This window comes from Odocoileus virginianus, chromosome 13 (genome assembly GCF_023699985.2).
Source record: "Odocoileus virginianus isolate 20LAN1187 ecotype Illinois chromosome 13, Ovbor_1.2, whole genome shotgun sequence".
Classification (NCBI taxonomy): Eukaryota; Metazoa; Chordata; class Mammalia; order Artiodactyla; family Cervidae; genus Odocoileus; species Odocoileus virginianus.
The window spans coordinates 63163683-63187648 of record NC_069686.1 but is presented as its reverse complement, the minus strand read 5'-3'; positions in this window follow the sequence as shown (position 1 = coordinate 63187648).

Genomic DNA, 23966 nt, shown 5'->3' with positions numbered 1-23966 from the left:
ATTCCAAAACTCTGAAAGCCTTTCAATAACATCCATTGCACTTGGGGTAGACAAAAAGGCGTTCTCACTGCCTCCTGGGCTCTGGCACTCCTCCTGTCCCAACCTCCACATCCTCAAGATCATCATTCCATTACTGCTGCCAAAGCCACCACTCTACAAAAATTCCTCTTTCCAACACCACTCCAACTCTCCTTCCAAATGCAACGACTTCTTCCCTGCCACTTGATATCTTGTCAGCATCTGACACAATCAAAAGCTTCCTTCTTTAGAAAACTCTTACTCCCGCTGGTATTTTAAGAACAACCACCCAGGCTTCCTTCCACCACATTAACCACCAGCTTCCAGTAATTTTTGTCTTCCCTTCCTTAGCTATATCTCTTAATTTTGGAGCCCATTTCACTAACAACTAACTCTCTATTTTTCTCTATCTGCCTCCTCTCCCTATCTGATTCCTGACTATCCCACAATTTTAAATACCACCCACATATCAAAGGCACTCACATTTATGGATCTAGTTCCAGACATCTTCACTGAACTATTTACTAATGTATTCAACTATCTACTTGACATCTTCTTTTGGAAATCGATAGTCATCTCAAGCTTACCTCAAGCAAAACAAAATTCTTGATAAGCACCCTTGTCCTGCTCAATAACATACACAAGCCCACTACATCTCAACAAGTGATTCTACCATCCATCCAGTTGCTCAAGTCAAAATCTAGGAATCATTTTTCTAGTTGAAGTATAGTTGATTGACAATGTTGTATTAGTTTCAGGCATATAGCAAAGAGATTGTTTTATATATATGTATACATTGTTCAGTTTTATACATGTGTGTGTGTGTGTGTGTGCGTGTATGTATATACATACTTTTCAGATGTTTTTCCCTTATGTCATTACAAAATATTGAGTATAACACCCTGTTCTATATAGTTGTTATCTATTTTATACATAGTAGTGTGTATCTATTAATCCAAAACTCCCAATTTATCCCTCCCCCCACCTCTTTCCCCTTTGGAAACCAGAAATTTGTTTTCTATGTCTGTGGTGCTATTTCTGTTTTGCATATAAGTTCATTTGTATCCTTTTTTTCAAACTTCTACATGTAAACAGTATCCTATTTGTCTTTCTCTGTCTAGTTTACTTCACTTAGTATGATAATCTCTAGGTCCTTCCATGTTTCTGAAAATGACACAGTTTTCATTCTTTTTTATGGCTGAGTAATATTCCATTGTGTTTCTATGCATGTGTATATATGTACATATGCATACAGCTTTTTTCTTCATTCATCTGTTGATGGACATCTCGGTTGCTTGCATGTGTCAGCTATTGTGTGTGGCTATGAACATTCTTGCACATGTATCTTTTTGAATGAGAGATTTTGTGTTTTCTGGATATATGCCTAAGAGTGGAATTGTTGGATCATATAGTAACTCTAATTTTAGTGTTTTAAGGAATCTCCATACTGTTCTCCACAGTGGCTATACCAATTAACACTTCCACCAGTAGTGTAGGAAAGCTCCCTTTTCTCTACACCCTCTCAGCATTTATTATTTGTAGACTTCTAAATGATGGCCATTCTGACTGGTGTGAGGTAGTATGTCATTTTAATTTTGATTTCTATTTTTCTATTAATTAGTGATGTGGAGCGTATTTTCATGTGCCTCTTGGCCATTGTTACATCTTCTTTGGAGAAAAAAGACTTTGAAGAAAAGTCTATTTAGGTCTTCTGCCTATTTTTTTAGTGAGTTGTTTGGGGAGGGGTTTGTTGCTGCTATTGTTGCTGAGTTGTATGATCTGTTTGTATATTTTGGAAATTAATCCCCTGTCAGTCGTATTGTTTGCAAATATTTGCTCCCATTCTATAGGTTGTCTTTTTGCTTTGTTTTTGGTTTCTTTTGCTATGCAAAAACTTTTGAGTTTAGTTAAGTCCCATTTGTTTAATTTTGCTTTCATTTCCATTACTGTAAGAAACAGGTCCAAAAAACTTTGCTGCCATTTTTATCAAAGATTTCTCTGCCTATGTTTTCCGCCAGTGTGATCAGATTCTTGATGACTCTCCAGTCTGCTTTCCTCCACCTGAGTACTCACAGACCATACCATTGCTTTTCAAACTGTAGGTAATGACCCACTAATGAATTGTTATCAGTTTAGTAAGTCATGACCAGCATTTTTAAATGAAACAGAACCACAGGGATGAGGAAAGAAAATATAAAAGCATATAGTATTTAGCAAGGATAAACATTATTTAAATTATTGTTAAATGCCTGGAGAATTCTATGAACAGAGGAGCCAGGTGGGTTGCTGTCTATAGGGTCGCACAGAGTCGGACACGACTGAAGTGACTTAGCATGCATGCATGCATTGGAGAAGGAAATGGCAGCCACTCCAGTGTTCTTGCCGGGAGAATCCCAGGGACAAAGGAGCCTGGTGGCCTGCCGTCTATGGGGTCGCAGAGTCAGACACGACTGAAGCCACTTAGCAGCAGCAAATATTATTTATAAAATATCATCAAATATTACTTTGTGAAGTTTTTGTCTTTTGTTCCTGCTGAATTTGTGTGTACACATGTTGGGTACTGCATCACTATATAAAATATATTTTTCACTACTTGTCACAGTGAAAAAATTTGACGCATGGTAAGAGTCGCTACTCTAAACAGAGTCAGACACTTTCAGTTCCCCATACGACACTGTCTCACATCTCCAGGCCTGAGTAAGTACATCCCCCAGTGGGATGTCCTTCTGTCACCATCATCCATATGGGGGTCTCTTCTTAACTACGCGTATCCCAAGTTATTTACCTGTTCTGGGACTTCAAGTCCCCACCTAAACATTCCCTTTGTTCTCTCTGGGACAAAAACTGCACTCTATACATGTCTTTGTCTTATTTAATTTAGAGTCAAGCAATTACATCATGATTTACTTGCAATTAATCAAACACTGCTTGTCTGCCAACCAAATTCTTGACCTCTTGAAGGCAGAAACTCTGTACACTTCTCATGCCTCTTTATTCTAAGGACATGTTCTGCTGTAGGTATGTTTGAAATGTTTGTTGAACTAACACCTAAAAGAGAAGCTAGAAAATAGTAAAGCCATCTTTCCTCCTGAAAAACACTTCCTAAGGTGTCATCCAACTCTCAGAAGTGAAATTTGTTTGGTTATCACACAAGATAGGACAAAAGGTATCCACTTAAATGGTCATGAAAATCTAAATTTACCTGTCACCAATGAAACTCCGGAATTGTTCATGAATGGTCATCTGAGTATAGACTTTTAATTAGTACAAAAACATCTTCAAGTTTCAAATAAATGTGTGGAGACTTAAAAGAAAGATAGTCACCAAGCCAATACCCTTGAAATGAAATGTCAGTGAAGGTCATCCTTTCAGAGGGTAATAATACATTTTCTATGAGACATGGAACACTTCAAATCAATACACACACACACACACACACACACACACACATATATATATATAATATTAAAGCCTTGCTTCTTTTAGATTTTTTTTTAATAAAGTAACAAAAGAGAAAAGAAAAGTAAGTTTTGTTTCAGTCTGCTGAATCCCTGGGGAGGCACAAGACATGGCCACAGGGAACAATCATCAACAGATAAATGAAATCAAACCACCAGCTGCTGCTTCCATGTCAGGATGGGCACACGAGCTGGTTCCTCTGCGGAAGGTAACTGTCACACAGGTTCCAGAGCTCCAGGCTGGCACATGCATGAAATAAAATACAACCGGGAGATGCAGGCAATCACAGCCATTAAAACCCAGCCCTCCTTTCACTACAAGGACGTTCTACCCAACTGGTTATTTTACCTTAGAAATCCCCCTACCAATAACACAAAAGTAATGTTAACTTCCTCCCACTCCTCAAATCAGGGGTCAGCATCCGCTCTAGTTCAGTTCTCATGATTCAACAGGTGACTTGAACCTTCTGAGGCTCTTCCTGACATGCACATTCCTCACCCAGTACATTTTAGAATTCTGCATTTCTCACCAGCTCACAAGTGGCTCTGATGCTTCTGGTTCCCAGATGATGCCAAATCTTCATTTATGTATTGTTTCCCGCAAGGGAAATAGCAAATAAGCAAGAAGCGACGAATACCAATGATTTGTTCCTTTGCTTATGCAAGGGACAATCATCAATAGGCCTCTTTTAAAATGAAAATAATCTAAAAGCAACTCTTCTTTGAAAATAGAAAAGGAGAGTAGACCAAAAAATAAGTCCTCCTTTGTGACAGCCACTAGGTAGGTGTTATCTAACAGAACTCTTATGATTTTAATTTTATCAAACAACAAGCTAAGACTCAGATATGAATTTTTCCATCAGCATCTGAGCAATAAATGGTCAAAATAGCATTTGAACCCAGTTCTCTCTAATCCCAAAGTTTTATGCATTTTTACCTCTTCTGTGGCTATCAGCTAATGATATTTTAATTTCAATTCAGTTCAAGAGAAATAGCTAGACAGAAAGAATATACAAATATATTTTTGTTGTTCCATCACTAAGTTGTGTCTGACTCTTTGCAATCCCAGGGACTGCAGTGCACCAGGCTTTCCTGTCCTTCACAATATTCCCAAGATTGGTCAAACTCATGTCCTTTGAGTTGATGATTCCATCCAACCATCTCATCCTCCATTGACCCATTCTCCTCCTGCCCTCAGTCTTTTCCAGTATTAGAGATTTTTCCAATTAGTCAGATCTTCACATCAGGTGGCCAAATTATTGGAGCTTCAGCTTCAGCATCAGTCCTTCCTTTGAATATTCATGGTTGCTTCCCTTTAGATTGACTGGTTTGATCTCCTTGCAGTCCAAGGGACCCCCAAGAGTCTTCCCCAGCACCACACTTCAAAAGCATCAAGTTCTCAGCCTTTTTTATGGTCCAGCTCTCACATCTGTACACGGCTACAGGAAAAACCATAGCTTGGACTGTATATAGACCCTTGTTGCCAAAGTCATGTCTTTGCTTTTTAATACACTGTCTAGGTTTGTTATAGCTTTTCTTCCAAGGAGCAAGCACCTTTTAATTTTGTGGCTGCAGTCACCATCTGCAGTGATTTTGGAGCCCAAGAAAATAAAGTCGGTCATTACTTTCAGTCTGTCCCCATCTGTTTGCCCTGAAGTGATGGGACTGAATGTCTTGATCTTCGTTTTTTGAATGTTGAGTTTCAAGCCAGCTTTTTCATTCTCCTCTTTCATCCTCAGGCAAAGGCTCCTCAGCTCCTTTCCACCTTCTGCCTTTGGAGTGGTTAACATCTGCATATCCGAGGTTATTGATATTTCTCCCATCAATCTTGATTCCAGGTTGTGATTTATGCAGCCTGGCATTTCACATAATGTACTCTGCATAAAAGTTATATAAGCAGGGTGACAACATACAGCCTTGGCATACTCCTTTCCCAATTTGGAGCCAGTCAGTTGTTCCATGTCCAGGTCTAACTGTTACTTCTTGACCTTCATACAGGTTTCTCAGGAGACAAATAAGGTGGTCTGGGATTCCCACCTTTTTAAGAATTTTCCACAGATTGTTATGATCCACACAATCAAAAAGCTTTAACGTAGTCAATGAAGGGATATATATATATGTGTGTGTAACTGAACCATTTTGCTATACACCTGAAATGAACACAACATTGTAAATCAAATATACTTCAATTTAAAAAATGAAAGAGGAAACACTGACCTATACTACCCTAGGAAGCCCTGGGCCCCCTTTCAAATCAATAAAATGTACTTGGACACCAAACATAAGCGATCCATTGTGTGTGTGCACGCGCATGTGTGTGCACAAACAAGAGAGGATATACATATAAGGAGGACAAGTCCAAGTCCTCCGAGAGATCATGGTGGACCAGAAGGGGCTGGGCACCGTGGTGGAGACCCTGGCAAGAAGTTCTCTTAGCTCAGTTGGGTGAAGAGTTTATTTGCTAAGTGAAAGTCATTTAGTCGTGTCTGAGTCTTTGCAACCCCATGGCCTGTAGTCCACCAGGCTCCTCATTCCATGGACTTCTCCAGGCAAGAACACTGGAGTGGGCTGCCATTCCCTTCTCGGGAGATCTTCCTGACCCGGGGATTGAACCTGGGTCTCCTGTACCGCAGGCAGATTCTTTACCATCTGAGCCAAGGGAAGCTCTTTAGTTGCTAAAAGAAGATAGACATGTTGCCAGGTAGAGGAGACAGCTGGAGAAAATTCACACAGCTATGAGATAGATATTGTGTCATTTGAGGAAAATTTTTGGTGAATAATCATGGCAGATCCCTTCTCTTACCAGGTCCAAAGAGAATGAATAAATTATTATTTTTTTAAAAGGTTCTGAAATTCAAAAGCCAGACCCATCAGGTAAAGATGGGTTTATTGACAAAATCCCCTCATTTCTCTATTTGGGGTGTATCATAAGATAAACATCATGCTTTACCCATAATAATTTCTCAGGCTCCAGACGACAAAGCGGACAAAAGGAAATTAATCCACACGGCACCGCAGGGTCAGTGTAGGCACTGCCTCGCGGCCTCTGCTTGAGATGATTAACAGTGATGACAGTCAATCAAACCTTTACTTTTACTATTTCAGGCTTTGAGAGGTGGGCTTCCTCTACTTTCTATCAGAGAGCTGTTACAATGCAGTGGCACACAACATTCTAATGATACCCTGCATAATAAAAAGCCTGCAGAATATGAAGCTTGTGACTTTAACAACTTAAATAATGTAATATATAAGCTGCTCCCAGGCACAGATTACTGAGATATATGATGAAAGCTTATCAAATGACAAATGGTCAAGAAGATTCACTGCCCACTGTCCTCCGGCACATTTGATTGAAGGATTAATTACCTGTGCTTCTGTCCAACAGTGATACCCTAAGTCTTCTAGTTGTCATGTTCTGGGTCAAGACTCCAGGAGCATCTCACAAGCTCACATTGTCCCTCTATGACAAATTAAATTCTATAAGGCCCAGCTTTTCCAAAGTCTGGAAGATGCCCATCAAGTTTAAATTACTCATGGTCATAATGAGTAACTAGTTATTTGCTATTTTTTATCCTCTCTTGCTCTTACTTACATAGTTATTCAAATATTTGGGAATATTTGAGTACTCTTATGGAAATTAAAATAAAATTGGATCTCCCAACTAGTCTATAAGTAATAATGAATTGTAGGCAGAGCAAAGACTTAAATGTGAAAAAATAAAAACTTGAAACCAGTGTAAAACAGTAAAGAATATTTCATGACTTCGCACAGGGAATTTCTTTATCTGAAGAAATACATGGGTTTCTTCTTTATGTGAAGAAACAATTTGAGGAGTGAAAAATCAGTCTATTAGAAAATGAGATGATCATGTCTGGATCCTCAAAATATTACTCTCTGAGATAACTAAGGTAATCTACAGTTCAGTAAAAAAAAAGACACGGACAAAGATGTTCACAGGAGGCTACTTTCCATTGCAAGTGTCTGTTTGAAGAAAACTTGAATGCACACCGAGAGAAAATTGGATAAATAAACTGAGGTTTGTTCAGATACTTTAGACAATAATCTGAAGGAATAAACTAGAACTATACCTATGAACATGATACATATAAACATAATACTGTTTTTTGAAATGCAAGGCTACAAAAGATGTACACAGTATAGTATTGTTTGTACAATATTTAGAAAGTGAAGCAATGCCATACATGTCATAAATAAAGAGACATGATTGGAAATGATAAAATACCAAATTCAAAATTATGATTCCCTTTGGTTAGAGAGAAAGGTTCTGATAGGGAGGTGAATAGAAGAGACTTCAAATATTTTGGTGCTATTTTATTCCTTAGGCAAGATTCTATGCTCATAATTACTTATTATTTTGTGTATACTTTTATATGTTGAAAATTTTTCACAATAAATATAGTTTTTTTAAAGGGAGAAAAGTGAACTGGAAGGTTGAACTGACAATTCAAGAGAATACCACAAAAAGACAATAAAGTATAAAGCTAGAAGAGAGGGAGGTAAGATACATATATTCTTTTTTTTTTTAAGTTAATTGACTTACAACAATATGTTAGCTCCTGTTACACAGCATAGTGATTTTATATATCTATACATTTCAAAATGATAAGTAAGTCTAGTAACCATCTGTCACCATACAATGATAGTATATAATTATTGACTATATTCCCCACACTGTACATTTCATACCTATAACTCATTTATTTGTACGTGGAAAGTTGTAGATCTTAATCTCCCTCACCTACACCAGTTCAAATAACTGTCTAATAGTAATTCCCAAAGTAGAAATCTTTGAGGAGAAATACACATAAGTCAATAAAAGAAAAAACTTCTCTGAATTTAAAAAAGACATGAAACCTCAGATAGGGCCCAAATGATGCGGAATGAAGGCCCATACATACATATCAGATCAGTGGCAGCATAATAAATGTAATGTGCTGAACCATCCAGAAACCATCTCCTTCACTCCGTCCATGGAAAAATTGTCTTCTGCGAAACTGGTCCCTGGTGCCAAAAAGGTTGGGGATCACTGGAGTAAGAGATAAAAATTATTTCAATAAATTCTGAAAAAAAATATTTTATAAAGTTCAACTTTCAGTCCAGTGTCTTTTCTTACAAAGACAGCTATCCAGGTTTAAATGAAAACTTTCTTAACTTGAAATGTATATCTCTCAAAAACCAGCAGTCAACTTTGTGTTTCATGTTAAAATGAAAGCAACCACTCTCAATCATACGATTCACACTGAACCTTGGTTCTAGCCAATACTATAGGAAAGGAAATAACATCGTTGTCATTCTTTTACAATGTGATCATCTAGTTAGGGAATATACCAGAATCAATAGATCTATTATTAAAGTTAATTGAGTTCAACACAGACTTAATATTACCTTATAAAAACCAACAAACTTTCATATGCATTTCTAGTTTTAGGAGAAAGTAAACATGAGACAAACACAGTTATCTGAAACACACAACTGTTCTATCCAATTATCCAACTGCTATTGATTTTCCCAAGTGATCATTTATGTGACTTATTTATTATTTATTTATGTGAGTTATTTCTTTTGTTCAGTATATATCTGCTTCTAAATGACAGAGTGACACTTGTTTTGACTTCTTTGAATAAGAAAGAAGAAACCTAAGGAGTTGCAAAGTATGTCAGACAATCTCAGAAGTAAAGAAGGAAGGACAGCAGCTGGGTCTTTCTCACAAAATAAGGCAGAATGTAATTCAATAGCTCATCAGGACAGTGGTCTCAGACAGCAAGCAAATGGAGAAATGATCCAATACCGGTTTTTGAAATGCTAAATTAGTCCATTTTCCTAATGAGGAGATGAACCAGGCAAACACAATCCCCCTTCAGCCAGGAGCTGAGAATTCTAGTTAACTCTACCAATTATAACAAAAGAATAACAGGGAACATGCACGTTGTGATAATGGGAATAGATCAGGTTAACCCATCAACTCACTCCACTGACAGGTTATATAGCAATGACCTAGTGAGATTTAACAGCAGATAATGATGGAGAAAAGCATGTTGCAGGAAAGAAAGGACAGGAAAGGGAAGAGTAAAACTCCACATGCCAAGATTACACTAAAAACATCTTTTTTGGAGCAAGAAGAAATGGTTATCTTTAGAAAGTAAGCTGTGATACCTATGACTCATTCCTGTTGAGGTAAGGCAGAAACCAATACAATATTGTAAACCAATTATTCTTCAATTAAAAATAAAGTAATTTTTTAAAGAGGGAAGCCGTGGCAGTTAATGAGCGACTCAGGTCAGATTCTCGTTCTAAGAAACACCAGAAGCCGGTGTTGCAGTGAAAATCGGCTTGTTGATAACTCAGATCCTATACCTTCAGCTGCTTAGAAGTTACTCTTTTGCTTTTAGACCTGGAAATAGCACTGTAATTGGGTAGAGGAGAGATTTTGTCCCCAAAGTTATTAGGAACAATATTAAATAACAACATAAAATGAACACAATTGGGTACTATATTAATGGCTCTTGGTCAGGCCCGTCAATCACTTACAAAATGTGTTCTTAGTGGCTTTCTGAGGTGCATTTTTTGTTAGCACATCCATCACTCTGATATTTCTGGAACAAAGGCAAGTTTTATTGTGCCCCACTGTAGAAGATGTCACACACCTATTGCAGTGGAGAACTCATGCTTGTTTTGATTCTCTAGTCTCCATGGGACAGTTTCCAAAAGTAGACCATGAATATAATCAATCCAACTGAGCTTAAACTCAGGCAAACACTCACCCTGGACCTCTGGCCCAAGATGACACAGCCACTGAACTTTCCCAGATGACAATTTCTAGGTCTCATCTGCCCAATAACCTTCCAAATAAAGGATGATTAACTGTTATTGATATTATTATTACTACTATTCTATTCCTGATTCTGAACAACTAGAAAGGGTGTGCAGGCAGTTGTGGTGGTTTCGTTGCTAAGTCACACCTGACTCCTGCCATCCCATGGACTGGCTCCTCTTATTCCAGCAAGAATACTGGAGTGGTTTGCCATTTCCTTCTCCTGGGGATCTTCCCAACCCAGGGATCAAATCCAGGTGTCCTGCATTCCAGGTAGATTCTTTACTGACTGAGGTACCAGCGCTAAGGAGAAAAAGGACTGTGCATAGCTCCCCGTCCAAGTGAGGTGATAAGGGATCCCCAGTGTAGCCCATCACCCCACGCCCTCCTCCCCCGTTCAGCATTTCGCGCCCACAGCTGCACCCACTCATATCCTATTGTCTCATTCTTCTGGGCCACGGGCGCAGACCTGAAGGTGTTCTCTCTGCCTGAGAGCCCACTGCTCTTCTGGTTGCCTCATGCTTTTCCACCCACAGTTGACCCAGGCAGGCACCCCCCCCCACTCACTGCTGGAAACCCCTGGGGGCTCCTCAGGGCCCCCAGGATCCTCACCATTACTGTAGTCTCGCTTGCCCAGGATGGATCGGCACTGCCTGTGTCTGAATAGTCTCACCCACTTCAGAATGTGGTGGCCAAGAGACCCTTGAAGGAAGAGGCTGGTAGAAAGAGGCTGGGGAGAAGCTGTCTTTAATCTACATCGTTCCTAATTTACCAGAAGCACTCAGTAGTTATTGATTGAGCTGAATGAAGCTGGAAAAAAAATGAATAGATGTCTAAAATGAAAACATTCTAAGTTCACTGCTGGAGGCATCTCCCACCTCAAACATGGATGAACCAAAATGGAAACAGATTTGAAACACCGACCACAATACCAAACACATACTAAATGCTTGATAGTCTTGGTTGCTAGCGTGTCCTCCTGCTCCTGTGAAGTGAACAGGTGTCCCATGCATCACATTGCATTCCAGATGATCACCAAACTCATGCCTCACTTCTCCTGACCGGATCCTTCCTGTCACCTAAATTATCTGGCTTGAGTGATCCCAGATTTTGTTGTTGCTATTCAGCTGTCGAGTTGTGTCTGACTCTGAGATCCCATAGACTGCAGCACACCAGGCTTCCCTGTCCCTCACTGTCTTCTGGAGTTTGCCCAAGTTCATGTCCATTGAATTGGTGATGCCATCCCACTGTCTCATCCTCTGAGAATTGACTTCCTACTTTTGCATTCCAATCCCCTGTGATGAGGAGGACATCTTTTCTTAGTGTTAATTCTAGGAGATCTTCTAGGTCTTCACAGAACTGATCAATGTCAGTTTCCTTGGCATCAGTGGTTGGGGCATAGACTTAGATCATTCTGATGTTGAATGGTTTGCCTTGAAAACTAACCAAGATCATTCAGTCATTTTTAAGGTTGCACCCAAGTACTGAATTTAAGACTCTTTTGTTGATTATGAGGGCTACTCCATTTCTTCTATGGGATTCTTGGGCACAGTAGTAGATATAATGGTCATCTGAATTAAATTCACCCATTCCAGTCCATTTTAGTTCATTGATTCCTATTAAGTTGACGTTATTATTGCCATCTCCTGCTTGACCACGTCCAGTTTACCCTTCATTCATGGACCTAAAATTTCAGGTTCCTGTGCAATACTGTTCTTTACAGCATCAGATTTTAGTTTCATCACCAGACATATCCACAGCTGAGCATCATTTCTGCTTTGGCCCAGCTGCGTCATTCTTTCGGAGCTGTGGAGTTGTACTTCACTCTTCTCCAGCGGTACATTGGACGTCTTACAACCTGGGGACACTCATCTCTTGGTATCACATCTTTTTGCCTTTTTATGCAGTCCTTGGACTTCTCACAGCAATTTGACTGAAGCGGTTTGCCATTTCCTCCTCCAGTGGATCATGTTTTGTCAGAACGCTCCATAGCTGCCTCCAAATCCTTGCTTCTGACCATGCAGTCTACATTTCCTCTCTGACACTTTTTCCCTCCAAGCTCAGTTCTTGGTGCCCTCTTCCATTGTCTGATTTCAGCATGCGGTCCCAGTCATAAGGCGGGGTAGCATAGTGGTTCTCAGCAGATCAAACCCCTCCTTACTCAAAAGACAGAAATCCCACTGTGCAATCAGAAGCAAAACTGTAGTGATAAAGATTCTCAATGCAGCCAGCACTGCTTTCCCTCAAATTAAGAGGTGAAAGGTTGTGATAAGTTTGATTATTAAGATAAGATGTGGGGCTACATAGGAGACAGAAAGACAAGTAAACACTCCATAATACACACCAAACTTAAGAGGCACTCACAGATGTTGCACATTACTATAGATGCTAAAGTCTTTCCAGCTCAAGAATGCCAAACTGTACAACCCATACAGAATTTGGCAATACTGAACAAATAATATATACATAGCTTCACTCTGAACTTCAACATTGCACTTATCCTGAATATATATTTCAAACAACATATTGTTTGCTGCCGTGTTCTTTGAGTTTTCAAAACATCAATTTGGAAACTACCCAAAACTACAAGAAAGGGCAGACTAGTAGAATAATCAATGCTACCTACCTATGTTGAAATACTATGCACCTCTGAAAAAGAATGATGAAGATGCCTAGGAACCAATATGGAGTGATTTCCAGAAGATATTATAATTTTTTTTCCTAAAAAAGCAAAATGAAAAGGATAATATGTATGTTCTACTTCTTGGTGAAAAAAAAAAAAAAAAACAAAGAGAAATAAGAAAGCATGCCTAATCTCCTTGTCTTTACCAGTGGGAATACAGAAAGGCTAAACCAGAAAACAGTAATGCTGGCTACCTACAAGGGCTTGGTAGTGGTGAGGTATCAGTAGTATAGGAGTGATTTTCTCTGTACACACCTTCTTGTGTCATTTTTAGGTGCTTTTCGGAGCTTATTAATGGATTGTATACACAAAATATTAACTTAAATCAGTAAAGATGCTATTTGCTGTTGCTGCTGCTGCTTAGTCACTAAGTCTCATCTGACCCTTTGTGACCCCGTGGACAGCAGCATGCCAGGCTCCGAAGTCCTTCACTAACTCCCAAGGTTTTCTCAAATTCATGTCCCCTGAGTCGGTGATGCTAACTGACCATCTCATCCTCTTCTGCCCCCTTCTCCTCCTGCCCTCAATCTTTCCCAGCATCAGGGTCTTTTCCAGTGAGTCAGCTCTTCCCATCAGGTGGCCAAAATATTGGCGCTTCAGCTTCAGCAACCATCCTTCCAATGAATATTCAGGGTTGACTTCCTTTAGGATTGATTGGTTTGATCTACTTGCAGTCCAAGGGTCTCTCAACAGTCTTCTCCAACACCACAATTCAAAAGCATCAGTTCTTTGGTGCTCAGCCTTCTTTATGATCCAATTCTCACATCCGTACCTGACTACTGGGAAAACCACAGCTTTGACTGTGTAGACATTTGTTGGCAAAGTGAACTCTGCTTTTTAATACACTGTCTAAGTTTGTCATAGTTTTTCTTCCAAGGAGCAAGTGTCTTTTAATTTCATGGCTGCAGTCACTGTCACAGTGATTGGGGAGCCCAAGAAAATAAAATCTGTCACTGCTTCCACTTTTCCCCCTTCTATTTGCCATAAAATGATGGGACTAGATGACATGATCTTAGCTTATTGACCGTTGAGTTTTAAGCCAGCTTTTTCACTCTTCTCTTTTACTTTCATCAGGGGGCTCTTTAGTTCCTCTTAGCTTTCTGCCATAAGGATGGTGCCATCTGCATATCCGAGACTGTTGATATTTCTCCTGGCAATCCTGATTCCAGCTTGTGATTCATGCAGCCTGACATTTCACATGATGTATTCTGCATATGAGTTAAATAATCAGTGTGACAATATACAGCCCTGTCATTCTTCTTTCCTAATTTTGAACCAGTCCTTTCTTCTACGTTTGGTTCTAACTGTTGCTCTTGACCTGCATACAGATTTCTCAGGAGACAGATAAGGTGGCCTGGTATTCCCATCTATTTAAGAATTTTCCAGTTAGCTATGATCCACACAGTCAAAGGCTTTTGTGTGGTCAATGAAGCAGAAGTAGATGTGATAAGGAAATCTAAAACTAAACATAAGGAACTCTGTTTTATGTATTTTCAAATGGATACCATTAAGGAGGTAACACATCAAAGAGGAAAACAAGAAAGAGAACAAAATAACTTATGAACATGACGTTTGACCATAAACCCTCTGTCTTAGATGAGATGGAATGGGAGAAGTGCAAGCAAATCTGAAATTCTTTTTCAGCTGATTTGTTTCCTGTAAGTATGGGCACAGCATTTCTGAAATAATTTTAGATGTCCTATAGAAATGAATAAATTACAAAATACATTGAAATTATTAGGGAAAGGGGACATGAAAATATGAAACGGTTGAGGGGATTAAGAAAGAACTTTGGGGACAGTTTGGATTTAGAGATTTTGGTATAAATTCATAATTTCTAGAATACATACACATATATGTGTCTGTACATGTGTGTGCATGCATGTATATGTAAATATGTGTGCAAATATGAATGTTTATGTATTTTGGTATGTACATGAGTTATGTGGATATCTATCCATGAACACCTAGTTTTGCCTTCTGAAAGCAAAAATCACCCAATAGGGATGAATACTACTAGGTCTCCATGTCTTGGTCTTGATTCTAGTGATCTCCAAGGAAACACATGCAAATCCAAAAGGAGGAACATCTTGCTTAAAGAAAGGAGGGAGGTATGTTCTTTAGAAATGTTCATGTTTTAAAAGACAAAGAAAGGCTGGGAATGTCCCAGATATGATGACAAAATGTAATACATGGTCCTGTCTCGGTCCTGTTACTCACAGGTGGAAAAGGCCATAAAAATATTGGGTCAACAGACAAAATTGAGATATGGAGGGTAGGTTAGATAAAAGCATGCAGCAGTGTTAAATTTGCTAAAATTGACAACTGCAAAGCAGTTTATGTTTGAAAATATTGTGTTTATGTATGAAAATATTCATATTCTTATGAAATACTTGAGTGTTTTGGGTTAAAGGGTCATAATATATGCAACTTACTCTCTAGTGATACAGGGAAAAAGATATATGGGTGGGGGAGCAAACAGAATGATCACATGCAAGCAATAGTAGATGAATCTGGGTAAGGAGTATGTGCACATTGCTTGCACTATTCTTATTCTTGCTACTTTTCTGGTTTGAAATTATAAGTTACAAGAAAAACAAAGAGAGGAATCTGTGGAGTGTTATTTTTGTTTCTTGTTTTGTTTTGGTCAAAGACCCTTTTTTCTAATAACTTCTCTAGGAATCACAGTAGCTGCCACTTGCTGTGATGCTGTGTTATTTGTTGGGTATTAGGGACCTCCCCAGTGGCTGAGGTAGTAAAGAGTCTGCCGGAAATGCAGGAAACCCAGATTCAATCCCTGGGTGGGGCAGATCCCCTGGAGAAGGAAATAGCAACCCACTGCAGCATTCTTGACTAGAAAATACCATAGACGGAGAAGCCTGGCAGGCTACAGTCCATGGGACTACAAGAGTTGGACACAACTTAGCGACTAAACCACCACTTAGCAACTAAACCATACGTGTGCCCCGAACCAGGAATTTTAGACATATTTTCTTTCATAACTATAGCAACTGTGCAATGCAGGCTCTTGTTTTCTGCACTAGATTTCTTTTATTACTTTTATATGATCTTTCAACATCTAGAACAACTATGGCTATTTGCAACATCACATTAAAAACTTGATTATCATCACAGATACATAGATGTGCCCCCAATCTGTTTTTAAAAAGGGAAGTATTATCTCTTCTAGACCTTTTGGCTAAGATCAATTGTAAAAAAAAAGAGAGGTATTGAAACCCATTAGCTAATCATCAATGATAAAACCCAATAAATAAGAGAAAGGTGAGGCTATCAGTTTCCCTCACGCTGTCCTCAACGTCTAAGCCTATATCAAGCCTAGTTTTGTTTTTTTAATCTTTCATTTAAAACATAGACATTAAAAGCCTAGAGATAACCATGTCTGTTATGCCTGGCTTTCTCTCTAAGCTCTGGAAAGTTATTAGAAACTGTATCAGTAGTACCTTGCATTCAATCATTTTATTACACAAAAAAATATTTCCTTTCAAAAATCAGAAGTTGCCTTCTACCTCCTTCTAGAAAATTGTAAATAAGGTTGGTCACTTAGAAAGCTCAGCTTGAAAAGCACATGGATAAATGTGCTGTCAAGAAAAAAAGAGAAAGACAGATTTATAAAAAATCAAGCATACTGTGTAGAACAGGACTGCAACTTAATACAAATCTTTAAGAACCTCTAAGACAGACCATTTTCTACTTCTGTAGTTATCTTTTGGCCAGGTTGTATGTGTTATCAGCTAAAAAAGAGAAGAAGAATTTACTTAGCTCTATGGAATACTTTCTTGATTTAGGAGATTAAGTCAATTTCTTATACTCTAAAATCGCTTTTAAATAACTAATTCTGTAATTCATTATTTATGTAGCTGATAATATAATTCATTATTTGACCACATAATTATCACTTGATAGTCAGTGATAACCAAATGAAATCTCTGGGTTTAAAGGCATTTTATTATATTAGCAATAAGGATAATGAGTTTAATGCTATGACCTCATGAGACAGGAAATTTCAGATAAAATATACTGTGAAAATAGTAAGCATTAGCATTCTGTCTACTGTGTGCTTTGTAGCCATCTTCCTAGATGAGAATAAAAGAAATCAGAGAATTTAGAACTGGGAGAAAACAAAAATATCACCCCAGCACTTTACTTTGCAGAAGAGGGACCTGAGTTCCAGAGAGACGCAATGATGCCCTAAGTCCCTCAAGAGGCAGTGTCAGAGTTCACTCTCTGTGAGGATTGTAATTGACCACTGGTCTTAAACCAAGAGTTACGATGCTCCATAGAGAACAGTTACACTAGCCGGTTATGCAAAATCTTCAGAAATTATATTTTCCTTTACTAAATTATTTTTATTCTAGTATATTCTATACTTTTTAAAAATGCTAGTGCAGATCCACTACTTAAATTTAAATGAACCAGTGCTTTGTAACCCACAGTGTGTTCTAAACCAATGGCAAGAACCAGCTCAGGTCTTACTTTCTCCAGGGGGATTTTCCTTTGTTTGTAGAACGGATATTCTCTACTTGTAACCAGGTGAGGACTTAGGGTTCACCTGCTCTGCAAAGCCCTCCCCGAATTCCTCTGAGAAGTTAATTCTATTTTCTCTCAATAGCGATTGGCACCTGCATGTTACATTATGATTTGGAAGCACTGTGTCATTTGACCAAACTTCTAAATTTTTACATAGAGAAGGGTGGCATCTCATATTCCCCTCCACCATCTGCAAACATAAGATATACTCCTCCAAATTCTCCCTGACTCAACACTACATGGTACTCAAGGGTAATGTCATGAAGGGTGATCAACCCTTGCGCAGTGGAAGCCATGTCAAAGCCCAAGGTGCAATGTTGTTCTTGCTCAGTAGCTAAGTTGTGTCTGATTCTTTGTGACCGCATGGACTGCAGACCAACAGGCTTCCCTGTCCTTCACTGTCTCCTGAAGTTTCCTCAAATGAAGTTTCCCCATGTCCACTGAGTCAGTGATATCCTCCAACCATCTCATCCTCTGTCGTCCCCTTCTCCTCCTGCCCTCAATCTTTCCCAGCATCAGGGTCTTTTCCAAAGAGTTGGCTCTTCGCATCAGGTGGCCAAAGTATTGGAGTCTCAGCTTCAGCATCAGTCTGTCCATTATATAGTCAGGGTTGATTTCCTTTAGGATTGACTGGTTTGATTTACTTGCAGTCCAAGGGACTTTCAAGAGTCTTCTCCAACACCCCAATTTGAAAGCATCAGTTCTTCAGCTCTCAGCCTTCTTCACGGTCCAACTTTCACAGCAGTACAAGACCACTGGGAAAGCCACAACTTTGACTATATGCAACTTTGTCAGCAAAGTGATGTCTCTACTTTTTCATATACTGCCTATGTTTCTCATAACTTTCCTTCTAAGGAGCAAGTTTCTTCTGATTTCATGGCTGCAGTCACCATCCACAGCAATTTTGGAGCTCAAGAAAATAAAATCTGTCACTACTTCCACTCTTCCCCCTTCTATTTGCCATGAAGTGATGTGACTTGATGTCATGATCTTAGGATTTTGAATATTGAGTTTTCACTCTCCTCTTTCACATTCAAGAGGCTCTTTAATTCAGTCACCACTGAGTATCTATGACTTAGCTCCTCAAAGCTTGACATATCTTATAAACCAACCCAAACTCCCTTCTTTCCTCCATCCTCCAAACCCAAGGACAGACAATGAGTTCCAGAGGGCAAAGTCTTCTCCACTTTCATTCTATCTCTAAACATTCCCTCTATCTTCTAATTGGAAACTGCCTCTCCCTGATGACCCTGTTCCTCTGCAATTCTTTTAAGTGGCAGCTGTCTTTCTTTCACATTCATGGGACGAATGCCTTCTCATCCCTCATAGCTGTGTCCACACCATGTTCTTTTCATCTCTCTAAGACTCCTGGTCCTTCTAAGCACCTTCTGTCAGACTAGAAGCTACCATCCTTCCTTCTTTTGCAGTAGAACCAAACATGAAACAATGGATTGGTCTAAAATTGGAAAAGGAGTATGTCAAGGCTGTATATTGTCACCCTGCTTATTTAACTTATATGCAGAGTACATCATGCAAAGTTCCAGGCTGGATGAAGCACAAACTGGAATCAAGATTGCCAGGAGAAATAACAACCTCAGATATGCAGATGACACCACTCTCAGGAAGAAAGCAAAGAGGAACTTAAGAGCCTCTTGATGAAGGTGAAAGAGAAGAGTGAAAAAACTGGCTTAAAACTCAACGTTCAAAAAATGAAGATCATGACATCTGGTCTCATCACTTCATGCAAATAGATGGAGAAACAATGGAAACAGTGACAGACTTTATGTACTTGGGCTCCAAAATCACTGCAGACAGTGACTGCAGCCATGAAACTAAAAGACGCTTGCTCCTTGGAAGAAAAACTATGACCAACCTAGGTAGCATATTAAAAAGCAGAGACATCACTTTGCCGACAAAGATCCATATAGTCAAAGGTGTGGTTTTTCCCAGTAGTCATATACATATGTGAGAGTTGGACCATAAACAAGGCTGAGCACCAAAGAATTTATGTTTTTGAATTGTGGTGCTGGAGAAGACTCTTGAGAGACCCTCAGACTGGAAGTAGATCAAACCAATCAATCCTAAAGGAAATCAACCCTGAATATTCATTGGAAGAACTGATGCTGAAGTGCCAATATTTTGGCCAGCTGATGAAAAGAACTGATTCATTAGAAAAGACCCTGATGCTGGCACAGATTGAACACAGGAGGAGAAAGGTTCAACAGAGGACAAGATGGTTGGATGGCATCACCGACTCAATGGATAAGAGTTTGGGCAAATTCCGGGAGATGGTGAAGGACAGGGAAGTCTAGCTTGCTGCAGTTCATGGGGTCGCAAAGAGTCAGACATGGCTGAGCAATTGAACAATAACAACAACAAAGTCTCCTGGTCACTTCCCCTAATTCACTGAAGATTCCATCCCCTGGACCGCTGTTTTTCTCTCTCCACCATTACCCCTACCATGATGCTTGGTGATTTCAAAACCCTTGAAAAATTCATTCAATACTCTGGTCTCTATTTTCTTTACCTTCTTGCTGCCAATGAATTTGTCTTCTACCCATTGTTAACCACCATTCCTGGTGAAATTCAAGCCAGACACTCTATTCATGTCATAAAATTCAGTTTTCAATTACATAAACAGAACAAAGCAGAACAGGAAGTATCAGAGGGACTTTCCAACAGGAAGGGTAAGGATCGTTTCATGAAACTTTGTTTCAATGATATACAGGTGTACTAGACAGAGGTAAAAAATCTCTCTAACAAACATATGGATACCAAGGGAAAAAGGGGGAGTAGGATGAATGGGAACTGGGATTGACGTATCTATACTCTCGATACTGTGTATAAAAATAGGGAAGTAGAGAGAAGCTACTGGACAGCACAAGGAACCCCAATCAGTGTTCTGCAGTGACCTGAACGGAGGAAATCCAAAAAGAGGAGATATGTGTACGGCTGATTCACTTTGCTGTACTCCTGAATCTAACACAGCACTGAAGCAGCTACAGTCCAATAAAAATTAATTTTTAAAAAGTCTGAAAAAAAATCTGTCTTCTGTTGAATCACAATCAAAAATATGTGAAAAATACAACTGTAAACATCACCAATAGCTGCACGCCATCCTATGTTTCTATTTTAAGCAAGTCACTCCCTAACCACCACGCTCTATGTGCTTGTTCTCTGTCTCTAGCATCGCAGCTCCAACAATTCTTCAACCGCTTCAAGATTTCCAATCCATTCATTCTGCTCCTTTTTTTATGCCTTGAGCATGTCACTATTCAATTCCTTCACTGCCTGCCTGGGAGTCCCTGCTCCCTGCAAGATGAGACCCTCAAGGACAGAAGCCATATCCTAGTTAACTTTACGTTCCTGGCACCAACACTGTGCCTGGCACAAATAGATGTCCAGAACATCTTTGTGAAATTAAAAAGACTATAAAATTAACCAGACAGAATCCTGCTGAGCTGGCAGATAAAAGCCTAATTTGTGTTTAATTTTGTTTACCACTGGACCCACATGCAAGTTAATCTCCTCCATCATTACACCTCTAATTTCTTCTTTACAGAGTTTTATTTCCCCAGTTTAATTCAATAAAGTCAGGATGGCAGAGAGACATATCCTCAACATGACACTCTGCCATGAGGAAAATTTCAGTGAGCAATTTCAGCCATAATTTTTTCATCGTACACCTCGATGGGAAGGAAGAAAAATCTCAGTGTCTATCAAAAGATTAATAAGTTTTTATATACAGTTCAAAACTGTCAGGTAGAGTTCATTAGAATAATAAATCTGTTAAATCTTGGAAGGATTCATCTCATTATCTCATCCTTGTTATGAGAATGAAGGTTTTATTATCTCAATGACTTAAATAATTCTTACCATGTAATGCATTCTCTCCACCCCATCCCTCATAATTTAGACTTTGATATTAATTTTTTTAAGTTAGGCATTATCCTTTATGAAAAGCATCAGAATGTCAATTCTGGCTGTGAGAGACAGATGAAAATCTGTATTTTAAATGGTTCTTCATAGTTGATTCATTGGTGGTTTAATGTGATCTTTCCAAAACACCTCTATTATCATATTTAGCATCTATCCTTGAAAGTTGAAATGAAGATTCAAAATACAGCAGTGGAAAATAGCACTAGATTAGGGGTCGGAAGCTGCTGGACTGGGGTCTGGGCCTCCTTCACCTAAAGGAGTCTAGCCTGTTCCCCACTTGGGAAGTTTCTCTTCCTCATTCAATGCTACAGAACAGCAGTCCCTCTGTGAGTTTTCCCTGATCTCACCAGTCCTGTGGACCCTTCTATATGCTCTCACAAAACCTTGAAATCATCTCCATCCAACCATCATATCCATCACATACTGCTGCAATGCTGTTTTTGGCATTTATCTTAGTGGCCTAGGATATAATAGATTCTCACCAAATATTTCTGAATGAGTAAAAATAAATCTGTCTCTCCAAATTGACTCTGGTACATAGTAGATTGGCATGTGGGGATTTCAGTGAAGAATTTGGGATAGAATTATTATTTACATTTCAATGGAGAAATCTAGAGTTCAGAACAGCTCCAAAACTCATTCCAGGCCACAAAGGTCGTTATTCCTGGCACACACACTTGATTTGAACATGGACCTGCCTGTCTCCAAGATTTCACACAATCCAGCACACCAGTCACCTCCCGTGTGAGCCTCGGGTATCTCTTCTGCATCATCAGAGGCTGAGTGCGTGTTATGGACACACTGGAAATCCTCCAGGAGCATCAATTGTGCACATGAATCAAAATTGCCACTGAACTTGCTGCTCCTCTTGGGCTGAACAACTGACTACTGGGTGCCAATCCTTCCCTAGGACATCTCAGAATGTCTTGAAAAAGAGGAGAGGACACTGTCTTAGAAAATTCTTACAGTGAAAATGAGGTGCCATTGAAAGAAAAACAAAAGAACTATTAATTCCCACTCCTGGTGACATCATACCACCACTATTCCTTCCCAAAGGCATCCAGAAGGGAGACTCATTCAAGGCATTTCTAATGATTTCTCTGGATCACAGACATGGGGTGTTCAATCACTATGGCTGAAAGCAGCATGGCCATTACACATTCATTAGAAAGATAACATCACTTCATTTTACCTTGTCAGGCAATTTTATATCTAAAAGAAAGAGGGTGTCTAACAATAACAAACAGCTGAAGAGGAGAAAAATGGTCATGGCCACTCCACAGTGGAACTTTCTAATGGTGAAGCTAATCTCCAAATCAGACTGCAGACTCAGCTCAGAAAACCACTGGCTTGCCCAACTAAATAATTGATTATCTTTGTTTCATTTGTTCGGTCTTGATGATAAGGACCTCATCAAATTGTCCACACCCAGACTGAACTCTGTCTCTCCAGAACATGTGGGTTTGCCCAGCGTGGACCCTGGATGGATATTTTGCCTTCAAATATAATACAGCTTCTTTGGAGTTGTTTCTTTGAAGTCAATGTATCCATTCTTGTTCTGGTTTATCTAATTAAGCTTTCCTAATCCCTGTGTGTATATCCTCAGAGTTTGTATGCTTAGTTTTAATTAAGACATTTTGCTGAGCTCCTCTTTAAACTGATATAGTCAACTGATAGAGTCAAACTCTTCAACTGATATAGTCCTTCAACCTTGGGCTCAAGACAACCCAGGACCACTCTGTGACAGGACGTCTCTCCTGGTTTTGGCTTTCTTCTTTTCCGTTTGCAAATCACACATGATAAGTCCTTACCTATGCAGCTAATCGTCTCTTCCCAAATGCATTCTGTCTGCTGGAACAGTTTAGAAAAATCAAATAAGAGCCTTTAGACTATCCAAGAGATTGACATTCGTAATATTACTTTTTCTTTATTTTTGCCAAAAAACTTTTGTATCAATTAACTTTATTTTGTTCTCACTCTCTTTTTATTGAAATATAGTTTTCATATATATTTACGACGTATAGTTAATTTATCTTCTCAGGTGACACAGTGATAAAGAGTACACCCACCGACGCAGGAGATGTAGGAGACGAGGGTTTGATCCCTGGGTCAGGAAGAGCGCTTGGAGCAGGAAATGGCTACCCACGCCAGTACTCTTGCCTGGAGAATCCCATGGACAGAAGATCCTGGCAGGCTACTGTCCGTGGAGTCTCAGAGTTGGACGTGACTGAGCACGCGCGTGCATGGTTAATTTACAGCGTTGTGTTGGTTTCAAGTGTTCAGCAACGTGATTCAACTCATTTAAACATCCTCCCTGAAAGCAACAGAAGACAACAAAAAGAGTGAAAATAGAAATTTAAGAAACAAATCCTATTGACACATGTATAACGAAGTGAAGTACAATTGCAAAAACCAAGGTGTCAAAAAGAAATGATCCTTTTCTTTATTTTCTCTAACAATCAAAAATCCATCCAATGACATGGTGAGA